This window comes from Polyergus mexicanus, unplaced genomic scaffold (assembly GCF_030449975.1).
Source record: "Polyergus mexicanus isolate NDT 795.1 unplaced genomic scaffold, iyPolMexi1.0 SCAF_3, whole genome shotgun sequence".
NCBI classification, from domain to species: domain Eukaryota; kingdom Metazoa; phylum Arthropoda; class Insecta; order Hymenoptera; family Formicidae; genus Polyergus; species Polyergus mexicanus.
In genome coordinates this window covers 1,184,984-1,199,151 of record NW_027223323.1, presented here as the reverse complement: position 1 = coordinate 1,199,151, position 14,168 = coordinate 1,184,984, and the positions used below count along the sequence as shown (strand labels likewise).

Here is a 14,168-nt window from a genome sequence, read left to right as displayed (position 1 = left end):
TGGAAATAGAAACAAACGAAACGAAATGCATAGCGAACAATATCCTTGATATTTAGGAAATAAAATTCGTTAAGTATATTATTATACGTACATACATATATTTTAAGTTTTTGTATAATTTTTCAAACATAAACATGCGCGATGCATACAAATGCATATTTTTTGTCATTCGGTTATGACGTGTAAAGAAGAAAAATAATTATAATTGTTGTAAAAAATGCTCGTTGCCTTGTTGAAAGATATAAATGCATGCGTCATGTGTGTGTATGTGTAAAAGTAGAGCGGATATCATTAAGGTCATAAACTTTTCTTGCGCTTCCAGCTATTTTTTTTTTCTTTTATAGGCTTTAAAAGCAATTCTATCTGAGCAAAAATAATTAGACGCGCGCGCGAAAAGAATACTTAGAAATATTTTAAAGTTTCATTAGCAAACATATCTCGGTAATTACGTAACTTCTAGAATACTCTGTATATTAAGAACTTAGTCATTTCTTTCAGTAATTTATTTCGTTTTATCATAAATGAAATGTTGATGGATGAAAACTTCAAGTCTCAATATTTTCTTAAAATGTCAATATAATAATTACTGTCAAAATATACATAATTAATATCACAGACATTAAATAATATTTTTTACTTGTTTTATTGTAGTTTGTACATTCAAACCGTTAAAGCACATTTATGAATCTCTATGGTGTGAATAAATTTTAATATTTTGACCGAAAATTTGATAAATATTACTATAGAACTACAATATATATGTATTGTAGTTTCGTAATTAAAATACACGCTACAATGAATTCTAATTCTGACGTTACGAATTTCCGCAAGTCGAGTATTTCCTACTTTATTCAGATAACAATATCTACATCGTACCTCGCGTGTGCGAGATTTAAAATAATCAGCTTCCGAATTAAAGCGGAGCTTTTCGTAATTACCTCGTCGCATCGTGAGCGGAGAAAGTCAGCCGGCCGTAAAATTTGCAAACGCATTCACCGGCACATTTCGACGATTTGCCTCCGTCGTCGTCGGAAAAACAAGCTGGCTATAACAATCGTAATACGATAATCATCAGGTCGAACGTTTAATCGCGCGTCGGAAATACGCGATAAAATCCTATTCTCAAGCCTTGTAGAATCCGCGAAATTTCGCGCGAAACAGCAGCGTGAAATAATTTATCTGTGTAAATAATTTATTAATCTAATTGCTCACCGTCCCGATAAAAAAGCGTTTCCTCGCTCGATTAAATATTGCCGAAAATAAGGGAGACGGAGAGAGATTTTATGCACGGGAGAAAAAGAGATATAATACATTTTGGATATATTTTTAAAATGTCCGAAACTAATCGCATCGTAGTCGTTGGCTATTTCTCTCCCCTTCGCAAAACAATAATGTATGGTATGTCCGAGTATATATATTTACTTTAAATCGGTCAATTACGTGATCACATCAAGCCACTTATGGATAATTAATACGCCGCCATTACGGTCTGTGTGCGTTATTGCTAATGTTTACCAAGTTATTTAGGGTAGATATAATTTAGTTAGCGCTCATCTCTCCCGCTAGACTTTTTTGTTATTATACGTATTATCAACAAATTATTTCCCACTGATTTAACAGAGAACAACTCGTGAATACTTTTGTAATGTATAAATTTTTTAGATTTTTCCAGATCTTTTCAATTATTTCCTTTACCAGAAGGAAAAGTCTTTTATTTATTTCCATATTTATTATGGAAAATAGCCACAGAAATAGGAAAAAAAAAATTTATAAGTGTTATATATCTTTTTTTTTTATTTTATTCTATATATTTATCAATCTTCTAACATTCCGCATAAGTATTGTTTCTTATTTATACATTATCTCTTCGTATATATTATATTGTATTATGAGCTATCAATTTTATCGTTTATTTAGTGTAGCATAAATAATTAGATAGAATCGGTTGAATTTAATATTTCAATCATTATTAGTAGTTAATCATTTTATTATAATGACAATTATTGGTTAATTATAATTTAAATAAAAGTGTGAACAAACCAATGTTCCTAAAATTAATTGTATCAACATATCACATATATATATTTCAAAGATATCACATTATATTACAGAATATATATTTTATTCGCAGATATAAATATTTTATCGCACTTTTTTTGCTATTTTCTTTAAAACAAATTTAAAGTCAATTTTTAGAAAAAATTTAATATCGACACACTCTTCTTGTATTATACATTTTTCTCCTTTTATATAATTTCCTCAATTATTTTCTTCATTTTTAATATTAAGTATTTTGATAATTAAATTACATTAATATTTAAATAAGCGAGAAATAAATATTAGATATATGGTTATATTTTCGAAAGCCAAATTTTTGCGGAAACATATTTTTGCTCACAACTTAAAAAAAGGTCTATGAACTTATTTTTTTATAGGAAAGACGGATTCTTTCGTTATTTTTGAAAATATCAAAATATCAAAGTTTGTACGCATACGATTATTAGTATATATTTTAAACAACGTGCAAGGCTAATATTTAACCTTTACAATATATCGATAGTTTAAAGATGATAACGACTTGATGAGAGAAACTGGTAAACCGATATGATGAACGAGATGCTGATGAACAAGAAGAAGAGAAGCTGTTTGACGAACACCGCAAGACTATCCTACGTCTGATCTGCAAACCGTCAGCGCATAACACACGGGGCCAATTAGAATTTATGCGGCTAAGCCAGGCAGAAGTAGCCGATGCATATGCATCGGATGTAACACGTTTGCATAGTTTCAGGGAATACGGCGGCGGTCTATCGACGGTTACAGACCGACCACGAAGTTTCGAAGATCTTCTAGATCTTCGAGACGAGTTGTCTCTCCATCTCCTCGAAAATCCCGAATCCCGATCTCTCTTTCGCTCTTCCGTTTGCTCCATCATCTATTTCATGAAGCGACCATTAATTGATTCTCACGCTGAGACACCGCTTTCTCGTTGACGATAGCTCGTAAATTTTACCGTCGTTTCTGCGCCTGCAAGGAATGACAGTAACGACATCGGACCGCTTCGGATCTCCAACGATAAAATAGCAAAGTGAAATCTCCGCGTCTCCCGTTACGATGACTACAATGTAAGAAAATAAAATTTAACGCGCGTCGGATTTCACGGATACTCAACACTCGCGACCCAATTTTTCATGTTCGCAATTTCGTTTATATACAATATTACGCAGCACATGAAGACAGAATAATAGTGAGATAAATATAATATATTAAAAATGATACTCTTGCCTATTGTTTTACATATATGAATGAGATACAAATTATATATATTTTATATATATAATTATATATTTTTTGTTTTATTAGTTATAATATTTTAATTTTCACTACTATTTCTTTTATACAACTAAAACACTATAAGCGCGCGCTACGCGTGCGCCATTTATTCTTGTGTGTGTATATAATTACTTACATATTAACTAACTCTAATTCTCTGTTTTTTCAAAATCAATTAAATAAAAATTACACACAATATTTGAACTGTCAAATGAGTCGCTCAGTCATGACAAGCTTTTATTGATATAAAATAATGCACAGAGCGCACTGTCGAGATAACCAACCAGCAACGCGAGAGAGAAAGAGGTAACAATACTTGCGAATATTGATTTAAAAATAAATATCTCGATGAGAGCAGTTCAAGGCATATTATTAGAATATTATAAAGAATGTTTTATATAAAACAATATATTATACAATAGCTGTCTGGTACCATAGATTTTTTAACGGAGGTCTATTCGATGGAGTACACGTATTGTCCGCCAAATTTACTCGTGCTCGCAAATTGGTGAAGAAAGTTAGAAATTCATGTATATAGATTTATAATCAAATACACACACACACATATATATACTAAGAATGAGGTATATTGTGATATTCTTGCGCATATAAAAATATCAATAAATACACTGCTTACTTGCATCTCTTGTGAGTATTTCTCAGAAATATTTTCATGATTATATAGCCACAGTGAAAGAATGGTAGCCACAGTGAGAGTAGGTAGGGTATAAAAGTTGCAAAGTAAAGTAAAACGCGATATGTATGAATATTGAGTATACTCTTTTAGATTCCGTTATATACATTGTAACATTGTGACATGATTTTTACGTATTGAAAATTTTATAAAATGTTTAATGAGATTTATTTACTAGATTTTAATGAGTTTAGTTACTATGCGGAGACGTGTGCGCCACATAAAAATTAGATTTAATTATATATTTATGTTTAAAAATAATTATTTTATAGCACTGGAAATAAATGTAGTTAAAATTATAAATTGAAGAAGTGCTAGAAAAATAATTATATAACGCACATTTATGATAAATTTATTTTAATAATTACATATGTGTGTGTTCGTGTATTTGTGTGTGAACATTTCTCTGTTATATATTTCAACATTTTCGAGGCTAACTATATTATGCACTATAAAAGATTATTTTATTAGCAAAGAATTTGCAATTATTATAGTAGCAAATAAAACATATATCTACATATAATAAATAAAGAATAAAATAAATGAAAAGTTATATAAGACATAAGAATAAAACAAATTGTGTAAGACATTCAAATTCGTTCACTAAAATCAGATTGATAGAGAAGATTATGCAGTTTGTCGATCGAACGGTGAAACGAACATCATTTCAGCCTGTGTACAGAGATTTATCTATCAAGATTTATACGTTCACTGTCGCATGTATCTTTGTTCGATAAAAGAAAAAGAACAGTGTGGGACTTTATGCGGCCGGATAGGTACGAAGAAAGATCGATGCATACTTGCGAATAAGAAATCACGGAGCGAATGCTTTCGAGATCGGTAGCATTTTTCTCGAAACATGCGCATCAAGAGTATCCGTTCTATGCTCTAAACGCGATAAAGTAAGAAGATCGGAAATAATTTTATACGTATAAAGAGGAAAATAATGTACAACTCAAATTTGCATTAATTGCATATTTTGTGTTGAAATAATGAAAGATTAATGTCAGTAGAAACAATGCATCTTCGATTTCTATTTCTATTCATTTTTACTCTCGTTCTCCTTCTAACGCTCGAGTTAAAGGCGAAGAAAGAAGTTTCGTCGCGCGGACGCTCGTTAGAATTGATATCGACAGTTAAATGCAGGTTCATTCATTTGACAGTCGCAAATTTAATGCACATCACCGGCATAGGTCTTGTCCGGCAGGATCTATGTCCCCGATATCAAGCAGACATACTGAAGAGCCTGGGGAAACGGAATGCACGGAGACGTTTACGATATCAAAGCCACCTGGGAGCACTGCTCCGAAATGGAACAAAACTTGGAGATGCTTCCTACTTTAACCCATATATATATATATATACATATATATATATATATATGGCTTTTTCTCCTTCGCGTAAAGACAGCTCGATTCCTCAGATGCATCTCGCTTCTGCATACGCGTCGCTTCGATAAGAAGCCCGTCTCGCGAACGAGAGAGCGCGGGCTCGGGAACAAAAAGCGGCATCGAATTGTGCATGAACGTGATACTCGAATCGAGCATCGGAGAGAGAATGCGGATTACGGTAGAGTAGAAAAACAAAACTATCTCGCTTAATGGAATCGTCGATAGCGAAAAAATTCTCCTATGGGATTGTAGAAAGAAAATACGACGATGAAACGTTTCAAAAGCATGTTGCAATTTATAATTGTATATATAGAAAGGGTTATTTATTTATTGTATTTTGTGGAACATGTCTTAATAATTCAAAATATTTTTAATCTTTAAAGGAATACTCTTAAAAAAATAAAGCAATTCTCTCGATAAAAAACGGTAAAGACTAGGCAAGGCAAGGCGGAAACCTCGCAAAAGGCGTATGTTGAATTTACGCGGGAACGCATCGATGCAGAGCACGTGCGGTGGCGAATGCATCGCGAAAGAGGAATCTGCTTTACGCGATAGAACGAGAGGGTAAACTCGTGATCGCACGTTTTGCCAATCCTTAGCAATACGCTGGCATTGCGCTCTACTTTTCAAACGAATTAATAAAATCAATTTTTTACTCACGGATATTGATATGCCTTTACGCACCAAACTCATTAACGTTAAGTAATATATCATGTAGCTCGACATATAGAAAGGCAACAGCAAATATAAAATACGCAAATTAAAATTTTATTTTTATTATACGCTGGAAAATTGAAATTTTTCATGAAATGTTGATATATCTACAAAAAAGCACTGTACCATCTAATTATTAACAGCAAAACTTTTAATTAATATTTTAATAATTTTACAACACATACGAATATAAATGTTTATCACACCTTGGGTGATTTAAATGAAGAAAATATGTATGTAATTTTTTTCGAGTCTATATCTTTGTGATTACTTTTTATTGGATTTTCGAAATTCGAGAGATTTATCGAATTAATGAAAAGTTCAATATATTCATATTGTAGTCATAGTGTTATATTATAGTATAATATATTATATTATAATGTAATATGTCATTAATTATATAAATAATATCAGCTTTGGAACTTTTCTCCTTGAGATCACTTACTCAACGCAAGTGATATTTTTCGTTCACTCTTAATTTTTTTTTTTTTTGTATTCAAGGATTTTTTAAACTCCTGTTTTTTTATAGCTACGTTTTTAACGAGTTCTCTTTTTCTCATATTCACTTATTCTCATGTTTTTCTATATAAAACTATATATAATGTTTCAGTTGCAAATTATATACGAGCTTATAATTAATGATTGCTTAATCGTTTTATACTTATTTACAACACACAATTTAATTTATAAAGAGTATTTTAAAAGTATTATCTTCATCTTATTTGATTCTATTTAAACTTTATTTTATAATCTTTTCACACGTCTTCTTTAGATCAAAATTAACAATATGTAAAACTTTGTTCCAAATTGGATTTCCTGAATCAAGAAATCCAAGAATTATGTTACATAAGTAAATCGCGAAATATCAATATCAAACGCGGTATTCAAATAAGTAACGAAAGGCGCACAAAATGGCGAAAATCGATGCTTCCGGAGTTTTGGTGCGACAATTTGCGAAACACGTTTGCCTTCCCTGTATCTTAAGACGCACTGAATACGTACAGTAGAGAAATCGATGATAGCGATGTAAAAATGTGTAGTAAACGGCACTCGGCTTGATAGCACGATCAGGAGATCATTATTCACGGACATCCCCATTTCCGTCTACCTGCCACCCATTCCAGGGACATCTACCAACTTGCCATCTACCCTCCGGCATTTATCGCTCGCGGTCGTTTGTCCTCGTAAAAAGAATCATTAACACGTACAACGGATTTCTTATCCCGTTACCGCGCACCTTACATCACCATTTTACCGCGCCGTCCAGAATTCCTTGCGGAACTCACGGCACTTTTTTCTTCGGCTCCATTTCTCCTTTATGTTCGCATACTACACTTAACACGTCCCTTCCGAAGTATTCATATGAGTTGCTCATCAGTATTCTCTTGCACATATTTTTTTGTAAAGCGTAACGGTACGTGTATTTCAAAGTCTTATCTTTGCTAATTAAATTAATAATCGCGACGCGCGTGACACGTTTGCCATTGGAAAGCGTTTGCGATAAATAAATATATTTATACTAACTAATTGAAAAATATCTTAATAATATTTTAAGTAATAGTAACTAATTAAAAAACATATTATTTGATTATCTGCCTTCATAATGAACACAAAACACACATTTGTTACGTATAAAATTATGAATCTTAAGGCTTCTACTTCTTTGACATTAATAAATTACCTATGCTGAGATTAGGCATTTAGAAATGTTAATTTTATTTATAATTGAATGTACAAAATGAAAGAATTGCATTTAAAGATCTATTATTTTATAAATATCAACTTTCTTAAGAAAATAGGATGAAACTAGGACTATTAAGTCCGTAATAATACATGGCAGATTTGTTTGCGCGAGTCACAAATATATGCAAGATAACGTCATTCTCGTTGTTGTACCTCCAACCAAGTTAAACGGAGGTCGATTGCGGGATAAACCGCGTTATATGGTCTGCTTTTCTAGAGATTCCGCTATGAAAAACATTGCGGCGCTTAGCCAGCATCGCAAACGACGGAGAAATATCGAAAGTCAGTTGCGCTCTCTCTCTCTCTCTCTCTCTCTCTCTCTCTCTCTCTCTCTCTGGCGAGAAACTTGCTTGTCGTACCTATATCCATCCGATTCGTAATATCCACCATCACGCCGAACCGCATTTGCTACGGCACGTCAAACTTACCCGGAAGTTCGCCAACTCCCGGATTGTGTCTCGCTGCTCTCCCGCGAGAGCAGTCCGTACCGTCGTTAAGTTATTTACTGCCTCGCGATTTTATTGAGATCCGCGCCACGGCGTTAAACTTGCTTTACACTTTACGGGATAAGCACGACCGGCGCTAAATCGTTAGCTGACAGGATCGCTTCGAGTACTCGTCGATAACACACACACGCTTCTGCATATTTGAAACCGTAAAAATATCAAACAAAAAAAAAAATACATTTGTTTGTATTAACGAAAACTACAAATGTCTAATGATCAAAACGAAAACTGGATTGATGAGAGAAAAAAAGAGATAGAAACAAGATATAAAATGTTTAAAAAAAATTGGATGCTAGCAAACACACTTGAGATATATCATCGATCCTTATTGTACATATTGAAGAAAAATGTTAATGTACAAATGTTATTAGAAAAAAGATACCTTTATGTTGAAGATTTTAAAAATATTTGTAACCTTTACAAAAAAAAAATATATATATATATATAAATGCTTTTAAAATGCATCAAGTCTACATGTGATAAAATATTCAAATTTACATGCAGCAAACAAATGAAAACACTTAAAATATATTAAAATAATTATTTAAAAGCAGATGTAAGATTCTCTCGTGTGGCTAACGTCAAGAATTAGTTATTTTTATTCATAATTTGTTTATTTTTATATTTATATTATACATTTGGTTACAGAAAAAATAATAAATCGTAAAAATACAAATATAGCAATAAGAATGTAGTACATAATTAATTACCAATTTCAATACACAAATTAATTGCTAAAAAGTATATCTTTTTAAGAGAATTCAGCATTCACACATCATTCCTAAATTAGTATACTTATAAAAAATGTATTATTGAATTATTATAATGTAATATCACATTATACATATTTATACACGTTGTAAATATTGTAGATATAATTGATATGAATATAAAACAATGACAAGCATGAGAAATTATATTTTTAATAATACTAATTTAAATTTTGTTAATAATTAAAAATGATTTAAAATAGCTAATAAATTTAACTAAATCAGTTTATATTATTTGTTCAACATTATTATAAACACATAAATGATATTAATTTAAATGGATTGCAGAAGATCGATTCTTTTAAATAAATATTAATCTTGAAACATAACTTTTATATATTTATAACTTAATACACTTATATAAACATATTCATATATGTGTATATATCTATATATTCATATTCATATATATATATATATATATATATATATATATATATATATATCTACTGTGTGTAAGCATATGTAACACATATATTATATGAGTAACACATATTAATATGTGTTTATATATTTATATATATGCACATATTTATACATTTATATATTTGTACGCGAGCTTCTCCGCGTACGTGTTTATTTCAATATTTATATATTCTTTCTAAAAGTCTAAGACTAAATATCTAAAAGTTATATTGCTTATCAAAACTTTACTTTTTATTAATAACTGACTTCTTATTCATTGTTATTAATAAATTATTTTTATATACTTTATTCGCTTTTACTATACAGATCCCTAATTGTAAGATTTGTTTAATTTCTATCCTTTTTTTAAATTTTCCAAAAAGAAAAATTTAAACGAAATTAAAATTAAAGTTTATAACAAATAATTATAAAGGACAAAGTAAAAAAGTTGTGTTTATAATAAAATTTGTAAACTTATGTTATATAATCATAACATAAAGAAAGTTATTAACAGTGTTATTAGGTATTTTAAGATTATCTCTTAACACACGATTTGCAATAGACTAACTTTACAATGTGATATATTCTATATTGTCATTGCATCCTATATATGTTTGTCAAAAAATATTTTATCGTATGAGCAAGTTACGCACTGAACATGCATTGTCTAAAGTTGAGGACTTAAAGTTCCAGATCGAACTTAATAAAGTAGTATTTACACTTTAACAATATGTTAGAAATTATAATTGTACCCTCATATAATTATTATTAATTGATAAATTAATTTGCAATAATATTAATGCATAAATGAAATTAAATATGATGCTCTACTGGAACCTGCAATATTAAATCAGTAATAACATTACCATGTAAACATAATTAATAAAAATAAAACAAATATATATATTTATTATTGTGTGTGTTTGTGTCAAATAGAGCGTATTGTAAAATTATATATATATATAACTTATTTCTGTTTTACTCACATTACGCATTTCATATATATCTTGAAAATCAGCTGCTTCTCGTGGACGAGGGTCGGGAGGATTGAAATTACCTAAATTACGAAGGCAATCGCTAAAGTTAAGGCAATTTCTTCCGATATATTGTATGTTACATTTAAATCTAAAAAATTATTTTTGTTAATAAAACTATTTTGATAAGTTAGGTAAGATCTTTTGCTATATATTCGAATAATTTTTTGTTTGAAATAAAGTTTTCATCTTAATTAAGTTAATAACAAACACGCATTATAGTGTAGTAACTCTTCTTTAATTCTAAAATTATTTATTTCTACAATTATCATTTTTATATTATTTATTTTGTAAGTAATAAGATTAAAGTAACTAACATGAAGTAATGAGCATAGTAACAAATTTTGCTTCCTCATAGAGGAAGCTTTGTTTTAATATTGTTTTGTATTTAAAATTTTAAATATTTGCTACCACTATAATTTCAACTTACTATTCAATTGAGTACATAAAATAACTTGTAAGAATAAATTAATTGAACACAAAATTATATATATAATTATTGCAAAAATCGGTGTACCTGGTATTAACCCATATAGTCCATAAACACGTTACAAATATTATTATGAGAATAAGCCATAGAGGCCATATTTTATACAAACTATCATATTGATCGTCAGCTTTTTCCACCGTTACATGTGTATTATCTCCCGACGTAGTATTATAAATGTTCTTCTTTGTATTAATTTCAATATGTTTGTCAAACATAATTGATGAATTCTCAGGTTTTGTTACAATATCTGAAAAGATAATACCAATTAATCTAACTTTGTTAGATACAAATGTTCATTATAATATGAAAAATATTTTAAGAAGAAAATTTATTGTATTAATAAATTAAGTTTATTACAAAAATTAAATATAAATAAATCAACTTAATAAAAGTAAAAGTACATTATTAGCGAATTATTACTCCTATAATCAAAATACATATATGTTATAATATTCTGCACAAGTAAAGGAAACAATATTTAATTATATTGTACATTGTAGAATCACTTTTTGTAATGTTGAAAAAGAAATAGAAAATCAGAACAACAACACAAACATAAACATCATTTTTCACGTCATACATATATATAGTACACATATAATACGTATAATTACAGAACTAGAGAGTAGTTATGTATGGTTTTACAATATAAATTATCTTACTTGAAATTAAAATTACAAAAATAATAATTCTTAATGTATTTATTATAAAGTGCATCGTGAGAATAATGTGTTCAACTCTTTTCTTAAAAAAATGTAACTAGGAAAAATCGCAATTTCCTTTATTCAAACAATCGTTATTAGTTTCACGATATTATACCAATTGCCTGAAATCTATAACGTAAATATTTTGAACATAAATACATTACTTTTTTGATAACTCTGCTGAAATGACAAGAAAGATCAAATATTATAACAATTCGTGATTGTATCGAGAAAGATAATTATCATATTGCTAAAACAAAAAAAAATAAAAATTATAATAAAATATGATCAATGATGAAATAAATAGAATATTATTTGGTTTGAGTTTATATCGTCTATGATATTCGCTGTAAATGATAAATTTCTATTGCTATATATCCGTTACAATTAACAAAACTCTGCTGCTTTTAAAATATTTGATTCTCAATAATAATATAAACGCAATGAGATAACGAGAAGAAAAGCTCAAAATATTTATATTTGCTGCCTGTCAGCAAAGTCATATCAACGAAAAGAATTTTAAATGTTGCACGGTGTACTATATCACAAAAATTATTTTACTTAGATTTATAAATCAATAATGCAATTTAATTTGATAAAGAAACTTATAACATTTATTACAAAAAATATAATTCTCAATTAGTTTTATAAGTTAGAAAGATTATTGTACTTTATTATCACATAGAGTTTTATCTATTTCGACTTATATATGTATCAAATTTAATGTAATAAATAATATAAAATTATAACAAAATATCACCAAGCATCAAAAATTATCATAAATTATGAAAAATCTAAACAAAAAATGTGACAAATGATATATAAATGATAATAGGAAACTTCGAAAGAAAGAGCGAGATTCTTTACAAAAGGTACAATTTGAGAGAATAGATCATAGTATATTCCGGTATAAACATTTTTTTTTTTTCATTGTACTAATAATTAATATCAAAGTATCAAAATTTACAAAAAAGAGATATTAAAGAATAACTTAATGCAGCAAAAAATATACTAAAGCACTATTTTCAGTTATTTAAAAAAATTATAGATTTTCGTATCAACTTGTTTAATTTACCAAATCGTGATTTGTTTATTTCTACGTTCTCTCTCCATGAACAACACTATGACAATGACGAAGTACGACTTATAAGAGAGACACGTAGATATTATAAACTTATTGGTCTGCTTACAGATATCCTATTGATTTTTGGTGTAGTTACGGAATTGTTTATCATTAAATACTTGTCGATTATATCATATCTCTCAATAAGAATCTCGAAATTATATACAGTATATACAGTTTTACCGCTCAAAATTTTTTTTTATATCAAACTATACATTGACAATAAGGAAGAACTATTAAAATATGTTTCTCTCTTTTGTCTGGATTTTTTTTTGCATCTATATATACATACACATCTATAAATTATTTATTTTTTATTTTGGAAAGATAAAAATGCTTTTAAAATGCATCAACTCTACATGTGACAAAGTATTCAAACTTATATGTAATAAATAAATAAGAACACTATTTTTAATTTTTCATACGATAAAATATAAACAAAATTAAAATTTTGCTTTATGACAAATAATTATAAAGAACAAAGTAAAAAATTGTTTTTGTAATACAATTTTTCTGTTATATAATTATAAATTTAAAAAAGTTATTAACAATGTTATTAACCTTTTTAAGATTATCTCTTAAAACACAATTTGAAATGGACTAACTTTATAATGTGATACATTCCTTTTTGTCATTGCATTCTGTATGTTCGTCAAAAAATATTTGATGAACAAGTGTCACGCACAAGATACGCATTGTCAATTATTGATATCTTAAAATTACAGATTGAACTTAATGAAATAGTATATCTTTTATACTTTAACAATATGTGTTAGAAACTTTAATTATATTCTAAATTTATAAATCAGTTTACAATAATATTAATGCATAGCTCTCCAATTAAATATGTTCCTCTTGAATTGAAATCTGCAAAAATAGATTAGTAATAACATTAACATGTAAACATAATTAATAAAAATAAAAAATATTTAAGTTGAATGTAAGATAAAAATAATTTTATAATATTATTTTATATTATTTTATATTATTATTTTTTTACCTATGTTTTACTTACATTACGCCCGTCTTTTACAACTTGATAATAAATTGCTTCTGCTTGATGAACGGGTTCAGGAATGATTATATGCCTAAAGTTATGAAAGATACGAAAAATACGAACGAACCGACGACAACAATCGCTAAAGCAAAGACAACTTCTTCTGACATATTGTCTATTATATTCACTAAAAAATTATTTTTAATAATAAAAACATTTATGATAACTTGGATAAAACCTAATTCTATATATTTAAATAATTTT

General features: G+C 28.4%; 1 protein-coding gene across 1 annotated transcript in view; it reads left to right on the top strand.

Moving 5' to 3' along the window:
• The first annotated feature begins 5,527 nt into the window (after positions 1 to 5,527).
• Positions 5,528 to 14,168, top strand: part of LOC138931612 (zwei Ig domain protein zig-8) — a 106,905-nt gene continuing 98,264 nt past the window's right edge. The window contains exon 1 of the mRNA XM_070292564.1: positions 5,528 to 5,596. The gene's annotated coding sequence lies outside the window, so the exon portion shown is untranslated. The remainder of the gene's footprint in view (positions 5,597 to 14,168) is intronic.